This window comes from Phyllobates terribilis, unplaced genomic scaffold (genome assembly GCF_046119375.1).
Source record: "Phyllobates terribilis strain yellow unplaced genomic scaffold, ASM4611937v1 Scaffold_5__5_contigs__length_657084704, whole genome shotgun sequence".
Lineage (NCBI taxonomy): Eukaryota > Metazoa > Chordata > Amphibia > Anura > Dendrobatidae > Phyllobates > Phyllobates terribilis.
Window position 1 is genome coordinate 653,443,500 of NW_027362765.1, and position 15,796 is coordinate 653,459,295.

At 46.3% G+C, this 15,796-nt stretch overlaps 9 non-coding genes and 3 pseudogenes across 9 annotated transcripts; all 12 read right to left on the reverse strand.

Annotated features, from left to right (window-relative positions):
* Positions 1-2,235: 2,235 nt before the first annotated feature.
* On the reverse strand, positions 2,236-2,426 carry LOC141275135 (U2 spliceosomal RNA). Its single transcript, XR_012323386.1, has one exon. It is a non-coding gene; the product is annotated as a U2 spliceosomal RNA (small nuclear RNA).
* Positions 2,427-3,544: 1,118 nt separating this feature from the next.
* LOC141150298 (U2 spliceosomal RNA) lies at positions 3,545-3,727 on the reverse strand. Its single transcript, XR_012246551.1, has one exon. It is a non-coding gene; the product is annotated as a U2 spliceosomal RNA (small nuclear RNA).
* Positions 3,728-4,516: 789 nt separating this feature from the next.
* On the reverse strand, positions 4,517-4,608 carry LOC141151254 (U2 spliceosomal RNA; annotated as a pseudogene).
* A 1,115-nt stretch (positions 4,609-5,723) lies between these two features.
* LOC141150299 (U2 spliceosomal RNA) lies at positions 5,724-5,906 on the reverse strand. Its single transcript, XR_012246552.1, has one exon. It is a non-coding gene; the product is annotated as a U2 spliceosomal RNA (small nuclear RNA).
* A 789-nt stretch (positions 5,907-6,695) lies between these two features.
* Positions 6,696-6,787, reverse strand: LOC141151188 (U2 spliceosomal RNA; annotated as a pseudogene).
* A 1,115-nt stretch (positions 6,788-7,902) lies between these two features.
* Positions 7,903-8,093, reverse strand: LOC141275136 (U2 spliceosomal RNA). The gene has a single exon (XR_012323387.1). It is a non-coding gene; the product is annotated as a U2 spliceosomal RNA (small nuclear RNA).
* A 1,118-nt stretch (positions 8,094-9,211) lies between these two features.
* On the reverse strand, positions 9,212-9,402 carry LOC141275138 (U2 spliceosomal RNA). Its single transcript, XR_012323389.1, has one exon. It is a non-coding gene; the product is annotated as a U2 spliceosomal RNA (small nuclear RNA).
* A 1,115-nt stretch (positions 9,403-10,517) lies between these two features.
* On the reverse strand, positions 10,518-10,700 carry LOC141150300 (U2 spliceosomal RNA). The gene has a single exon (XR_012246553.1). It is a non-coding gene; the product is annotated as a U2 spliceosomal RNA (small nuclear RNA).
* A 790-nt stretch (positions 10,701-11,490) lies between these two features.
* Positions 11,491-11,582, reverse strand: LOC141151255 (U2 spliceosomal RNA; annotated as a pseudogene).
* Positions 11,583-12,697: 1,115 nt separating this feature from the next.
* LOC141275139 (U2 spliceosomal RNA) lies at positions 12,698-12,888 on the reverse strand. Its single transcript, XR_012323390.1, has one exon. It is a non-coding gene; the product is annotated as a U2 spliceosomal RNA (small nuclear RNA).
* Positions 12,889-14,006: 1,118 nt separating this feature from the next.
* LOC141149476 (U2 spliceosomal RNA) lies at positions 14,007-14,197 on the reverse strand. The gene has a single exon (XR_012245771.1). It is a non-coding gene; the product is annotated as a U2 spliceosomal RNA (small nuclear RNA).
* Positions 14,198-15,312: 1,115 nt separating this feature from the next.
* LOC141149469 (U2 spliceosomal RNA) lies at positions 15,313-15,503 on the reverse strand. Its single transcript, XR_012245764.1, has one exon. It is a non-coding gene; the product is annotated as a U2 spliceosomal RNA (small nuclear RNA).
* Between the last annotated feature and the right edge of the window lie 293 nt (positions 15,504-15,796).

Sequence of the window (15,796 nt, forward strand, 5' to 3'; positions counted from 1 at the left end):
TCTGGAGACACTTCACTATTTGGTACGCCCTTATTGTCTCCAGAGGCTCCAGGTTGTTGTTCCTCCTCCAGAGGGGTGGTCTGATCTTTTGGTCCTTGGTCGGACGTCTTGGACTTTCCCTTTTGCTCATCTTCCCGAAATCTGTGAGGGCAAGAAAAATAAAAGTGACCTGGAGTCTGGCAAAAACTACATTTCTTTTCCTTAGGGCATTCTTTTGTCTCATGTTCTTCACTAGCACAATTTCTACATGATACATTACAGTTTTCTTTTGAATGACCATAGCGCCCACAATTTCTGCAATATACTGGCATCCCAGAAAAGAAGAAATCCCCATTTGTTTGTCCAATTTTAAAACGGGCAGGGGGAAGCCGTATACCACCTGGTGTATTTGGATCTCTTATACACTTCACAAGAAATTTCCACTTAGATGTCCATATGTTATATTCATTAAGTATCTTCCCAATACATTTAACACTTTTAAAATAAATTGCTAAAAATGACATAATTTCTGGAGCAGAAACAAAAGGCGAAAATACTTTTACGACAACAAGTCTTACCTCATCCAGGACGTGCTCAACAATTTGTATCCCTTTCAGAACAGGACTATTTTCAACTTTTTTTAACTTTTCTAGAACATCTCTGAAAATACCTTCTCCGGTGAATGTGATGTCATAGTCACCTCTTCTAGGATAATCCTGGATGGACAGAATTTCATTCCTCTGCACGCCAAGAAGGTTCCTGAGCACGTCCTGGACTACATACCCTAATTTCCTCATATCCGAGCCACACGCCGTGAAGTGAACTCGGATAGAGTTTTTTAGCCTCGCATAAAGAGGCACGAGGTTAGGGTCAACCTCCATGGAAACCGCAACAAGGTTGCAAATTGCAGCCTCTTGCAATCTGCGCTCCCAGTGTTCTTGCAGCGAAAGACACCTGGAAGCTGGGGGATCGCAACACGTTACCCTGGGACTAAGCCCTCTCCCTAATAGCAGCAAGCAGGCTAAGTCCACCAAAGTGGACGATCCTGCCAGGCCAAGGAGAGGGGTACCCGAGTACCCTTCAACTACAATCTCCTGCAATAAAGCACTTGATCTTAGCCAAAAGGCCGAGAAGCGATAACCAGAATTGGTTTCAAACTACGGAGCCACCCAAGGATCCTGAAAAGTCCATTTGTGGAGATGAGCTCCTGGACTCCCGTTAAGAAGACATGTTGTCAACCTCTAGATCCCTTACATGCCTGCACTTTTCGGCTTGCTGCTGCTGCAATCCACGCGGTTTAGATCTGCATAACTCCACCTCTTTAAACACAGCACCTTCACCCCCTGCTGTTCCCACCCGCCTCAACACCGTTGGAAGGGAGGAGAACCAATTAAGGCGGGGGGTGGGGTGGAACGAGCAGCTGTCTACCCTTAGCAGGAGGGCTCCTGATTACATACCTCTCCTGCTGCTGCTGCTGCTGCTGGCTGTCCAGCAGCAGACTGAAGGTGGCTGCTGCTGTGCACAGGTATATAAAGGCTCAGAGCCTATTATGACACGCGCAGCCAGCGTTCCATTGCCACATTCCATCTACTGCAGGCAGGATACCTGGCTGGCTGAATGTCGCTGAGAAGCTCACAGAGACCGCCATAAGCAACAGTTTAACAGAATGCCACAGACTAATCAACCAAACTTTTTGGGTTGGGTTCTCTTTTATAGTCTGCAGGCATTAAATGAAAGAAGTCAGTGTTCCAGCAGAAGGAGACAACGTTTCAGAAAAGGCATTGTAGCAAACCAAAAAAGAAATTTTAAGCGCAGCAGAGTAACCAGCGCACATACCTGTTAGCTCAGGTGAGTTTAAAAGGCTGCTGTTGATAACAAGGGCATTTGCTAAATAGATGGTGTGTGTGCAACAATATACTGAAAGGTCAATTATATTGTGCAGCTTATCTCACCACCTGTAGTTATTTAGGTGAAAGCTCCAAAATGCTTGCCTAATATGTCTGTTTATCCAAAAGGAAGTAAAAAGGGAGAGCTAGAAAGATAGCATTGCATCACATTACATGGCAATGCAATGCACAGTTGCTGAAGTTGAACCAAAATGAGCTTGTAATCTGGCTTCTGCAACTTTGAACATGAAAAATCCAATGAGGAGAAGAAAAGCAAAGCCAAAGAGTCCATCCCAAAATCCGACAAACAAGCAAAATGAACAAAAAACATTGAATTCAATTCTTTCTGATTTTAGAAACTGCATTAAAGAAGGGGTGCACCGGTCCTGGAGATACTGCAATACCAGGTCAATGCGTGGAGTGGACAGAGCAAGCTCTTTTTCCATCTCCCTGTTCTAAAAATCCATTTAATATATGGTCCCCAGATAGGGGACGTATCAGATATTAAACTGATAAGAACAGATACTACACTTGATCTTAGCCAAAAGGCCGAGAAGCGATAACCAGAATTGGTTTCAAACTACGGAGCCACCCAAGGATCCTGAAAAGTCCATTTGTGGAGATGAGCTCCTGGACTCCCGTTAAGAAGACATGTTGTCAACCTCTAGATCCCTTACATGCCTGCACTTTTCGGCTTGCTGCTGCTGCAATCCACGCGTTTTAGATCTGCATAACTCCACCTCTTTAAACACAGCACCTTCACCCCCTGCTGTTCCCACCCGCCTCAACACCGTTGGAAGGGAGGAGAACCAATTAAGGCGGGGGGTGGGGTGGAACGAGCAGCTGTCTACCCTTAGCAGGAGGGCTCCTGATTACATACCTCTCCTGCTGCTGCTGCTGCTGCTGGCTGTCCAGCAGCAGACTGAAGGTGGCTGCTGCTGTGCACAGGTATATAAAGGCTCAGAGCCTATTATGACACGCGCAGCCAGCGTTCCATTGCCACATTCCATCTACTGCAGGCAGGATACCTGGCTGGCTGAATGTCGCTGAGAAGCTCACAGAGACCGCCATAAGCAACAGTTTAACAGAATGCCACAGACTAATCAACCAAACTTTTTGGGTTGGGTTCTCTTTTATAGTCTGCAGGCATTAAATGAAAGAAGTCAGTGTTCCAGCAGAAGGAGACAACGTTTCAGAAAAGGCATTGTAGCAAACCAAAAAAGAAATTTTAAGCGCAGCAGAGTAACCAGCGCACATACCTGTTAGCTCAGGTGAGTTTAAAAGGCTGCTGTTGATAACAAGGGCATTTGCTAAATAGATGGTGTGTGTGCAACAATATACTGAAAGGTCAATTATATTGTGCAGCTTATCTCACCACCTGTAGTTATTTAGGTGAAAGCTCCAAAATGCTTGCCTAATATGTCTGTTTATCCAAAAGGAAGTAAAAAGGGAGAGCTAGAAAGATAGCATTGCATCACATTACATGGCAATGCAATGCACAGTTGCTGAAGTTGAACCAAAATGAGCTTGTAATCTGGCTTCTGCAACTTTGAACATGAAAAATCCAATGAGGAGAAGAAAAGCAAAGCCAAAGAGTCCATCCCAAAATCCGACAAACAAGCAAAATGAACAAAAAACATTGAATTCAATTCTTTCTGATTTTAGAAACTGCATTAAAGAAGGGGTGCACCGGTCCTGGAGATACTGCAATACCAGGTCAATGCGTGGAGTGGACAGAGCAAGCTCTTTTTCCATCTCCCTGTTCTAAAAATCCATTTAATATATGGTCCCCAGATAGGGGACGTATCAGATATTAAACTGATAAGAACAGATTTTTTTTTTTATCGAAAGCCCGAATTCGTGTACAAAACCCGAGTGCGCTTAAAAAAGTGACAAGTGCCACAAAAAAAGTGCACTAGGATGCTGGTCTTCTTGAAACCCTCTCCAAAAGGAGAAGGGTCCCCCAAACCATTCCCCGTCCCTCCGAGCCAAAAGGCCACAGCGAGGAACAGGGACAAAAAGCCACCTCCAGCCGAAGCCAGAGGCGACCCAATCTTACCCCCAGCACCTGCCCGAGTTCTCACCCGAGCAAGGCACTGAGAGCCAAAGACTGTGCTCCCCTCCCGGAAGAGGGGAGCCAACAACGCTCTCCTCCCGAAAGAGGAGAGCCAGGGGGGTTCAGGGGGGAGCGGAACCTGATGGCCACACACTCCCCCCCTAGACCTGCCAAGAGAGGAACCCGTAAGGGAACCGCATCCCGACAAAATCCTAGTAGGGCGTGACACACGTGAATAAGTGGACACACAGTGACAAAGAAATTAAATAAATAGTGAAGGTTTCACAGTATAATACTGCCCGGACCTTCGACCGGGAATTGAAAAATTCCCCATCCTAAGGCCAGGAGGCCCGGAATAAGGGTGTGTGCGAAGAAAGAAAATTTGAAGTGCTTGTGCAAATGTGCCATAAACTCAAGTGGGGTTCCCAATCCCAGTGAGTTAAGGCACCCCAGGGTCACCACTCCTGGGGCACTTCACACTTCGGGCTTTCGATCTTCCCCGGCCCAATGGCGTCGATCCTGGGGGGCCATGCTTTCCACCAGATGACTATATTAGCCACCTGGCGTACTAACAAGCGCCTAAACCCCAGTGTGCATAATGTATCAATCTACTAGGGCGGCCAACATCCAAAACCGCCTTTTCGAAAGATACTACACTTGATCTTAGCCAAAAGGCCGAGAAGCGATAACCAGAATTGGTTTCAAACTACGGAGCCACCCAAGGATCCTGAAAAGTCCATTTGTGGAGATGAGCTCCTGGACTCCCGTTAAGAAGACATGTTGTCAACCTCTAGATCCCTTACATGCCTGCACTTTTCGGCTTGCTGCTGCTGCAATCCACGCGTTTTAGATCTGCATAACTCCACCTCTTTAAACACAGCACCTTCACCCCCTGCTGTTCCCACCCGCCTCAACACCGTTGGAAGGGAGGAGAACCAATTAAGGCGGGGGGTGGGGTGGAACGAGCAGCTGTCTACCCTTAGCAGGAGGGCTCCTGATTACATACCTCTCCTGCTGCTGCTGCTGCTGGCTGTCCAGCAGCAGACTGAAGGTGGCTGCTGCTGTGCACAGGTATATAAAGGCTCAGAGCCTATTATGACACGCGCAGCCAGCGTTCCATTGCCACATTCCATCTACTGCAGGCAGGATACCTGGCTGGCTGAATGTCGCTGAGAAGCTCACAGAGACCGCCATAAGCAACAGTTTAACAGAATGCCACAGACTAATCAACCAAACTTTTTGGGTTGGGTTCTCTTTTATAGTCTGCAGGCATTAAATGAAAGAAGTCAGTGTTCCAGCAGAAGGAGACAACGTTTCAGAAAAGGCATTGTAGCAAACCAAAAAAGAAATTTTAAGCGCAGCAGAGTAACCAGCGCACATACCTGTTAGCTCAGGTGAGTTTAAAAGGCTGCTGTTGATAACAAGGGCATTTGCTAAATAGATGGTGTGTGTGCAACAATATACTGAAAGGTCAATTATATTGTGCAGCTTATCTCACCACCTGTAGTTATTTAGGTGAAAGCTCCAAAATGCTTGCCTAATATGTCTGTTTATCCAAAAGGAAGTAAAAAGGGAGAGCTAGAAAGATAGCATTGCATCACATTACATGGCAATGCAATGCACAGTTGCTGAAGTTGAACCAAAATGAGCTTGTAATCTGGCTTCTGCAACTTTGAACATGAAAAATCCAATGAGGAGAAGAAAAGCAAAGCCAAAGAGTCCATCCCAAAATCCGACAAACAAGCAAAATGAACAAAAAACATTGAATTCAATTCTTTCTGATTTTAGAAACTGCATTAAAGAAGGGGTGCACCGGTCCTGGAGATACTGCAATACCAGGTCAATGCGTGGAGTGGACAGAGCAAGCTCTTTTTCCATCTCCCTGTTCTAAAAATCCATTTAATATATGGTCCCCAGATAGGGGACGTATCAGATATTAAACTGATAAGAACAGATTTTTTTTTTTATCGAAAGCCCGAATTCGTGTACAAAACCCGAGTGCGCTTAAAAAAGTGACAAGTGCCACAAAAAAAGTGCACTAGGATGCTGGTCTTCTTGAAACCCTCTCCAAAAGGAGAAGGGTCCCCCAAACCATTCCCCTTCCCTCCGAGCCAAAAGGCCACAGCGAGGAACAGGGACAAAAAGCCACCTCCAGCCGAAGCCAGAGGCGACCCAATCTTACCCCCAGCACCTGCCCGAGTTCTCACCTGAGCAAGGCACTGGGAGCCAAAGACTGTGCTCCCCTCCCGGAAGAGGGGAGCCAACAACGCTCTCCTCCCGAAAGAGGAGAGCCAGGGGCGTTCAGGGGGGAGCGGAACCTGATGGCCACACACTCCCCCCCTAGACCTGCCAAGAGAGGAACCCGTAAGGGAACCGCATCCCGACAAAATCCTAATAGGGCGTGACACACGTGAATAAGTGGACACACAGTGACAAAGAAATTAAATAAATAGTGAAGGTTTCACAGTATAATACTGCCCGGACCTTCGACCGGGAATTGAAAAATTCCCCATCCTAAGGCCAGGAGGCCCGGAATAAGGGTGTGTGCGAAGAAAGAAAATTTGAAGTGCTTGTGCAAATGTGCCATAAACTCAAGTGGGGTTCCCAATCCCAGTGAGTTAAGGCACCCCAGGGTCACCACTCCTGGGGCACTTCACACTTCGGGCTTTCGATCTTCCCCGGCCCAATGGCGTCGATCCTGGGGGGCCATGCTTTCCACCAGATGACTATATTAGCCACCTGGCGTACTAACAAGCGCCTAAACCCCAGTGTGCATAATGTATCAATCTACTAGGACGGCCAACATCCAAAACCGCCTTTTCGAAAGATACTACACTTGATCTTAGCCAAAAGGCCGAGAAGCGATAACCAGAATTGGTTTCAAACTACGGAGCCACCCAAGGATCCTGAAAAGTCCATTTGTGGAGATGAGCTCCTGGACTCCCGTTAAGAAGACATGTTGTCAACCTCTAGATCCCTTACATGCCTGCACTTTTCGGCTTGCTGCTGCTGCAATCCACGCGTTTTAGATCTGCATAACTCCACCTCTTTAAACACAGCACCTTCACCCCCTGCTGTTCCCACCCGCCTCAACACCGTTGGAAGGGAGGAGAACCAATTAAGGCGGGGGGTGGGGTGGAACGAGCAGCTGTCTACCCTTAGCAGGAGGGCTCCTGATTACATACCTCTCCTGCTGCTGCTGCTGCTAGCTGTCCAGCAGCAGACTGAAGGTGGCTGCTGCTGTGCACAGGTATATAAAGGCTCAGAGCCTATTATGACACGCGCAGCCAGCGTTCCATTGCCACATTCCATCTACTGCAGGCAGGATACCTGGCTGGCTGAATGTCGCTGAGAAGCTCACAGAGACCGCCATAAGCAACAGTTTAACAGGATGCCACAGACTAATCAACCAAACTTTTTGGGTTGGGTTCTCTTTTATAGTCTGCAGGCATTAAATGAAAGAAGTTAGTGTTCCAGCAGAAGGAGACAACGTTTCAGAAAAGGCATTGTAGCAAACCAAAAAAGAAATTTTAAGCGCAGCAGAGTAACCAGCGCACATACCTGTTAGCTCAGGTGAGTTTAAAAGGCTGCTGTTGATAACAAGGGCATTTGCTAAATAGATGGTGTGTGTGCAACAATATACTGAAAGGTCAATTATATTGTGCAGCTTATCTCACCACCTGTAGTTATTTAGGTGAAAGCTCCAAAATGCTTGCCTAATATGTCTGTTTATCCAAAAGGAAGTAAAAAGGGAGAGCTAGAAAGATAGCATTGCATCACATTACATGGCAATGCAATGCACAGTTGCTGAAGTTGAACCAAAATGAGCTTGTAATCTGGCTTCTGCAACTTTGAACATGAAAAATCCAATGAGGAGAAGAAAAGCAAAGCCAAAGAGTCCATCCCAAAATCCGACAAACAAGCAAAATGAACAAAAAACATTGAATTCAATTCTTTCTGATTTTAGAAACTGCATTAAAGAAGGGGTGCACCGGTCCTGGAGATACTGCAATACCAGGTCAATGCGTGGAGTGGACAGAGCAAGCTCTTTTTCCATCTCCCTGTTCTAAAAATCCATTTAATATATGGTCCCCAGATAGGGGACGTATCAGATATTAAACTGATAAGAACAGATACTACACTTGATCTTAGCCAAAAGGCCGAGAAGCGATAACCAGAATTGGTTTCAAACTACGGAGCCACCCAAGGATCCTGAAAAGTCCATTTGTGGAGATGAGCTCCTGGACTCCCGTTAAGAAGACATGTTGTCAACCTCTAGATCCCTTACATGCCTGCACTTTTCGGCTTGCTGCTGCTGCAATCCACGCGTTTTAGATCTGCATAACTCCACCTCTTTAAACACAGCACCTTCACCCCCTGCTGTTCCCACCCGCCTCAACACCGTTGGAATGGAGGAGAACCAATTAAGGCGGGGGGTGGGGTGGAACGAGCAGCTGTCTACCCTTAGCAGGAGGGCTCCTGATTACATACCTCTCCTGCTGCTGCTGCTGCTGCTGGCTGTCCAGCAGCAGACTGAAGGTGGCTGCTGCTGTGCACAGGTATATAAAGGCTCAGAGCCTATTATGACACGCGCAGCCAGCGTTCCATTGCCACATTCCATCTACTGCAGGCAGGATACCTGGCTGGCTGAATGTCGCTGAGAAGCTCACAGAGACCGCCATAAGCAACAGTTTAACAGAATGCCACAGACTAATCAACCAAACTTTTTGGGTTGGGTTCTCTTTTATAGTCTGCAGGCATTAAATGAAAGAAGTCAGTGTTCCAGCAGAAGGAGACAACGTTTCAGAAAAGGCATTGTAGCAAACCAAAAAAGAAATTTTAAGCGCAGCAGAGTAACCAGCGCACATACCTGTTAGCTCAGGTGAGTTTAAAAGGCTGCTGTTGATAACAAGGGCATTTGCTAAATAGATGGTGTGTGTGCAACAATATACTGAAAGGTCAATTATATTGTGCAGCTTATCTCACCACCTGTAGTTATTTAGGTGAAAGCTCCAAAATGCTTGCCTAATATGTCTGTTTATCCAAAAGGAAGTAAAAAGGGAGAGCTAGAAAGATAGCATTGCATCACATTACATGGCAATGCAATGCACAGTTGCTGAAGTTGAACCAAAATGAGCTTGTAATCTGGCTTCTGCAACTTTGAACATGAAAAATCCAATGAGGAGAAGAAAAGCAAAGCCAAAGAGTCCATCCCAAAATCCGACAAACAAGCAAAATGAACAAAAAACATTGAATTCAATTCTTTCTGATTTTAGAAACTGCATTAAAGAAGGGGTGCACCGGTCCTGGAGATACTGCAATACCAGGTCAATGCGTGGAGTGGACAGAGCAAGCTCTTTTTCCATCTCCCTGTTCTAAAAATCCATTTAATATATGGTCCCCAGATAGGGGACGTATCAGATATTAAACTGATAAGAACAGATACTACACTTGATCTTAGCCAAAAGGCCGAGAAGCGATAACCAGAATTGGTTTCAAACTACGGAGCCACCCAAGGATCCTGAAAAGTCCATTTGTGGAGATGAGCTCCTGGACTCCCGTTAAGAAGACATGTTGTCAACCTCTAGATCCCTTACATGCCTGCACTTTTCGGCTTGCTGCTGCTGCAATCCACGCGTTTTAGATCTGCATAACTCCACCTCTTTAAACACAGCACCTTCACCCCCTGCTGTTCCCACCCGCCTCAACACCGTTGGAAGGGAGGAGAACCAATTAAGGCGGGGGGTGGGGTGGAACGAGCAGCTGTCTACCCTTAGCAGGAGGGCTCCTGATTACATACCTCTCCTGCTGCTGCTGCTGCTGGCTGTCCAGCAGCAGACTGAAGGTGGCTGCTGCTGTGCACAGGTATATAAAGGCTCAGAGCCTATTATGACACGCGCAGCCAGCGTTCCATTGCCACATTCCATCTACTGCAGGCAGGATACCTGGCTGGCTGAATGTCGCTGAGAAGCTCACAGAGACCGCCATAAGCAACAGTTTAACAGAATGCCACAGACTAATCAACCAAACTTTTTGGGTTGGGTTCTCTTTTATAGTCTGCAGGCATTAAATGAAAGAAGTCAGTGTTCCAGCAGAAGGAGACAACGTTTCAGAAAAGGCATTGTAGCAAACCAAAAAAGAAATTTTAAGCGCAGCAGAGTAACCAGCGCACATACCTGTTAGCTCAGGTGAGTTTAAAAGGCTGCTGTTGATAACAAGGGCATTTGCTAAATAGATGGTGTGTGTGCAACAATATACTGAAAGGTCAATTATATTGTGCAGCTTATCTCACCACCTGTAGTTATTTAGGTGAAAGCTCCAAAATGCTTGCCTAATATGTCTGTTTATCCAAAAGGAAGTAAAAAGGGAGAGCTAGAAAGATAGCATTGCATCACATTACATGGCAATGCAATGCACAGTTGCTGAAGTTGAACCAAAATGAGCTTGTAATCTGGCTTCTGCAACTTTGAACATGAAAAATCCAATGAGGAGAAGAAAAGCAAAGCCAAAGAGTCCATCCCAAAATCCGACAAACAAGCAAAATGAACAAAAAACATTGAATTCAATTCTTTCTGATTTTAGAAACTGCATTAAAGAAGGGGTGCACCGGTCCTGGAGATACTGCAATACCAGGTCAATGCGTGGAGTGGACAGAGCAAGCTCTTTTTCCATCTCCCTGTTCTAAAAATCCATTTAATATATGGTCCCCAGATAGGGGACGTATCAGATATTAAACTGATAAGAACAGATTTTTTTTTTTATCGAAAGCCCGAATTCGTGTACAAAACCCGAGTGCGCTTAAAAAAGTGACAAGTGCCACAAAAAAAGTGCACTAGGATGCTGGTCTTCTTGAAACCCTCTCCAAAAGGAGAAGGGTCCCCCAAACAATTCCCCGTCCCTCCGAGCCAAAAGGCCACAGCGAGGAACAGGGACAAAAAGCCACCTCCAGCCGACGCCAGAGGCGACCCAATCTTACCCCCAGCACCTGCCCGAGTTCTCACCCGAGCAAGGCACTGGGAGCCAAAGACTGTGCTCCCCTCCCGGAAGAGGGGAGCCAACAACGCTCTCCTCCCGAAAGAGGAGAGCCAGGGGGGTTCAGGGGGGAGCGGAACCTGATGGCCACACACTCCCCCCCCTAGACCTGCCAAGAGAGGAACCCGTAAGGGAACCGCATCCCGACAAAATCCTAGTAGGGCGTGACACACGTGAATAAGTGGACACACAGTGACAAAGAAATTAAATAAATAGTGAAGGTTTCACAGTATAATACTGCCCGGACCTTCGACCGGGAATTGAAAAATTCCCCATCCTAAGGCCAGGAGGCCCGGAATAAGGGTGTGTGCGAAGAAAGAAAATTTGAAGTGCTTGTGCAAATGTGCCATAAACTCAAGTGGGGTTCCCAATCCCAGTGAGTTAAGTCACCCCAGGGTCACCACTCCTGGGGCACTTCACACTTCGGGCTTTCGATCTTCCCCGGCCCAATGGCGTCGAGCCTGGGGGGCCATGCTTTCCACCAGATGACTATATTAGCCACCTGGCGTACTAACAAGCGCCTAAACCCCAGTGTGCATAATGTATCAATCTACTAGGGCGGCCAACATCCAAAACCGCCTTTTCGAAAGATACTACACTTGATCTTAGCCAAAAGGCCGAGAAGCGATAACCAGAATTGGTTTCAAACTACGGAGCCACCCAAGGATCCTGAAAACTCCATTTGTGGAGATGAGCTCCTGGACTCCAGTTAAGAAGACATGTTGTCAACCTCTAGATCCCTTACATGCCTGCACTTTTCGGCTTGCTGCTGCTGCAATCCACGCGTTTTAGATCTGCATAACTCCACCTCTTTAAACACAGCACCTTCACCCCCTGCTGTTCCCACCCGCCTCAACACCGTTGGAAGGGAGGAGAACCAATTAAGGCGGGGGGTGGGGTGGAACGAGCAGCTGTCTACCCTTAGCAGGAGGGCTCCTGATTACATACCTCTCCTGCTGCTGCTGCTGCTGGCTGTCCAGCAGCAGACTGAAGGTGGCTGCTGCTGTGCACAGGTATATAAAGGCTCAGAGCCTATTATGACACGCGCAGCCAGCGTTCCATTGCCACATTCCATCTACTGCAGGCAGGATACCTGGCTGGCTGAATGTCGCTGAGAAGCTCACAGAGACCGCCATAAGCAACAGTTTAACAGAATGCCACAGACTAATCAACCAAACTTTTTGGGTTGGGTTCTCTTTTATAGTCTGCAGGTATTAAATGAAAGAAGTCAGTGTTCCAGCAGAAGGAGACAACGTTTCAGAAAAGGCATTGTAGCAAACCAAAAAAGAAATTTTAAGCGCAGCAGAGTAACCAGCGCACATACCTGTTAGCTCAGGTGAGTTTAAAAGGCTGCTGTTGATAACAAGGGCATTTGCTAAATAGATGGTGTGTGTGCAACAATATACTGAAAGGTCAATTATATTGTGCAGCTTATCTCACCACCTGTAGTTATTTAGGTGAAAGCTCCAAAATGCTTGCCTAATATGTCTGTTTATCCAAAAGGAAGTAAAAAGGGAGAGCTAGAAAGATAGCATTGCATCACATTACATGGCAATGCAATGCACAGTTGCTGAAGTTGAACCAAAATGAGCTTGTAATCTGGCTTCTGCAACTTTGAACATGAAAAATCCAATGAGGAGAAGAAAAGCAAAGCCAAAGAGTCCATCCCAAAATCCGACAAACAAGCAAAATGAACAAAAAACATTGAATTCAATTCTTTCTGATTTTAGAAACTGCATTAAAGAAGGGGTGCACCGGTCCTGGAGATACTGCAATACCAGGTCAATGCGTGGAGTGGACAGAGCAAGCTCTTTTTCCATCTCCCTGTTCTAAAAATCCATTTAATATATGGTCCCCAGATAGGGGACGTATCAGATATTAAACTGATAAGAACAGATACTACACTTGATCTTAGCCAAAAGGCCGAGAAGCGATAACCAGAATTGGTTTCAAACTACGGAGCCACCCAAGGATCCTGAAAAGTCCATTTGTGGAGATGAGCTCCTGGACTCCCGTTAAGAAGACATGTTGTCAACCTCTAGATCCCTTACATGCCTGCACTTTTCGGCTTGCTGCTGCTGCAATCCACGCGTTTTAGATCTGCATAACTCCACCTCTTTAAACACAGCACCTTCACCCCCTGCTGTTCCCACCCGCCTCAACACCGTTGGAATGGAGGAGAACCAATTAAGGCGGGGGGTGGGGTGGAACGAGCAGCTGTCTACCCTTAGCAGGAGGGCTCCTGATTACATACCTCTCCTGCTGCTGCTGCTGCTGCTGGCTGTCCAGCAGCAGACTGAAGGTGGCTGCTGCTGTGCACAGGTATATAAAGGCTCAGAGCCTATTATGACACGCGCAGCCAGCGTTCCATTGCCACATTCCATCTACTGCAGGCAGGATACCTGGCTGGCTGAATGTCGCTGAGAAGCTCACAGAGACCGCCATAAGCAACAGTTTAACAGAATGCCACAGACTAATCAACCAAACTTTTTGGGTTGGGTTCTCTTTTATAGTCTGCAGGCATTAAATGAAAGAAGTCAGTGTTCCAGCAGAAGGAGACAACGTTTCAGAAAAGGCATTGTAGCAAACCAAAAAAGAAATTTTAAGCGCAGCAGAGTAACCAGCGCACATACCTGTTAGCTCAGGTGAGTTTAAAAGGCTGCTGTTGATAACAAGGGCATTTGCTAAATAGATGGTGTGTGTGCAACAATATACTGAAAGGTCAATTATATTGTGCAGCTTATCTCACCACCTGTAGTTATTTAGGTGAAAGCTCCAAAATGCTTGCCTAATATGTCTGTTTATCCAAAAGGAAGTAAAAAGGGAGAGCTAGAAAGATAGCATTGCATCACATTACATGGCAATGCAATGCACAGTTGCTGAAGTTGAACCAAAATGAGCTTGTAATCTGGCTTCTGCAACTTTGAACATGAAAAATCCAATGAGGAGAAGAAAAGCAAAGCCAAAGAGTCCATCCCAAAATCCGACAAACAAGCAAAATGAACAAAAAACATTGAATTCAATTCTTTCTGATTTTAGAAACTGCATTAAAGAAGGGGTGCACCGGTCCTGGAGATACTGCAATACCAGGTCAATGCGTGGAGTGGACAGAGCAAGCTCTTTTTCCATCTCCCTGTTCTAAAAATCCATTTAATATATGGTCCCCAGATAGGGGACGTATCAGATATTAAACTGATAAGAACAGATACTACACTTGATCTTAGCCAAAAGGCCGAGAAGTGATAACCAGAATTGGTTTCAAACTACGGAGCCACCCAAGGATCCTGAAAAGTCCATTTGTGGAGATGAGCTCCTGGACTCCCGTTAAGAAGACATGTTGTCAACCTCTAGATCCCTTACATGCCTGCACTTTTCGGCTTGCTGCTGCTGCAATCCACGCGTTTTAGATCTGCATAACTCCACCTCTTTAAACACAGCACCTTCACCCCCTGCTGTTCCCACCCGCCTCAACACCGTTGGAAGGGAGGAGAACCAATTAAGGCGGGGGGTGGGGTGGAACGAGCAGCTGTCTACCCTTAGCAGGAGGGCTCCTGATTACATACCTCTCCTGCTGCTGCTGCTGCTGGCTGTCCAGCAGCAGACTGAAGGTGGCTGCTGCTGTGCACAGGTATATAAAGGCTCAGAGCCTATTATGACACGCGCAGCCAGCGTTCCATTGCCACATTCCATCTACTGCAGGCAGGATACCTGGCTGGCTGAATGTCGCTGAGAAGCTCACAGAGACCGCCATAAGCAACAGTTTAACAGAATGCCACAGACTAATCAACCAAACTTTTTGGGTTGGGTTCTCTTTTATAGTCTGCAGGCATTAAATGAAAGAAGTCAGTGTTCCAGCAGAAGGAGACAACGTTTCAGAAAAGGCATTGTAGCAAACCAAAAAAGAAATTTTAAGCGCAGCAGAGTAACCAGCGCACATACCTGTTAGCTCAGGTGAGTTTAAAAGGCTGCTGTTGATAACAAGGGCATTTGCTAAATAGATGGTGTGTGTGCAACAATATACTGAAAGGTCAATTATATTGTGCAGCTTATCTCACCACCTGTAGTTATTTAGGTGAAAGCTCCAAAATGCTTGCCTAATATGTCTGTTTATCCAAAAGGAAGTAAAAAGGGAGAGCTAGAAAGATAGCATTGCATCACATTACATGGCAATGCAATGCACAGTTGCTGAAGTTGAACCAAAATGAGCTTGTAATCTGGCTTCTGCAACTTTGAACATGAAAAATCCAATGAGGAGAAGAAAAGCAAAGCCAAAGAGTCCATCCCAAAATCCGACAAACAAGCAAAATGAACAAAAAACATTGAATTCAATTCTTTCTGATTTTAGAAACTGCATTAAAGAAGGGGTGCACCGGTCCTGGAGATACTGCAATACCAGGTCAATGCGTGGAGTGGACAGAGCAAGCTCTTTTTCCATCTCCCTGTTCTAAAAATCCATTTAATATATGGTCCCCAGATAGGGGACGTATCAGATATTAAACTGATAAGAACAGATACTACACTTGATCTTAGCCAAAAGGCCGAGAAGCAATAACCAGAATTGGTTTCAAACTACGGAGCCACCCAAGGATCCTGAAAAGTCCATTTGTGGAGATGAGCTCCTGGACTCCCGTTAAGAAGACATGTTGTCAACCTCTAGATCCCTTACATGCCTGCACTTTTCGGCTTGCTGCTGCTGCAATCCACGCGTTTTAGATCTGCATAACTCCACCTCTTTAAACACAGCACCTTCACCCCCTGCTGTTCCCACCCGCCTCAACACCGTTGGAAGGGAGGAGAACCAATTAAGGCGGGGGGTGGGGTGGAACGAGCAGCTGTCTACCCT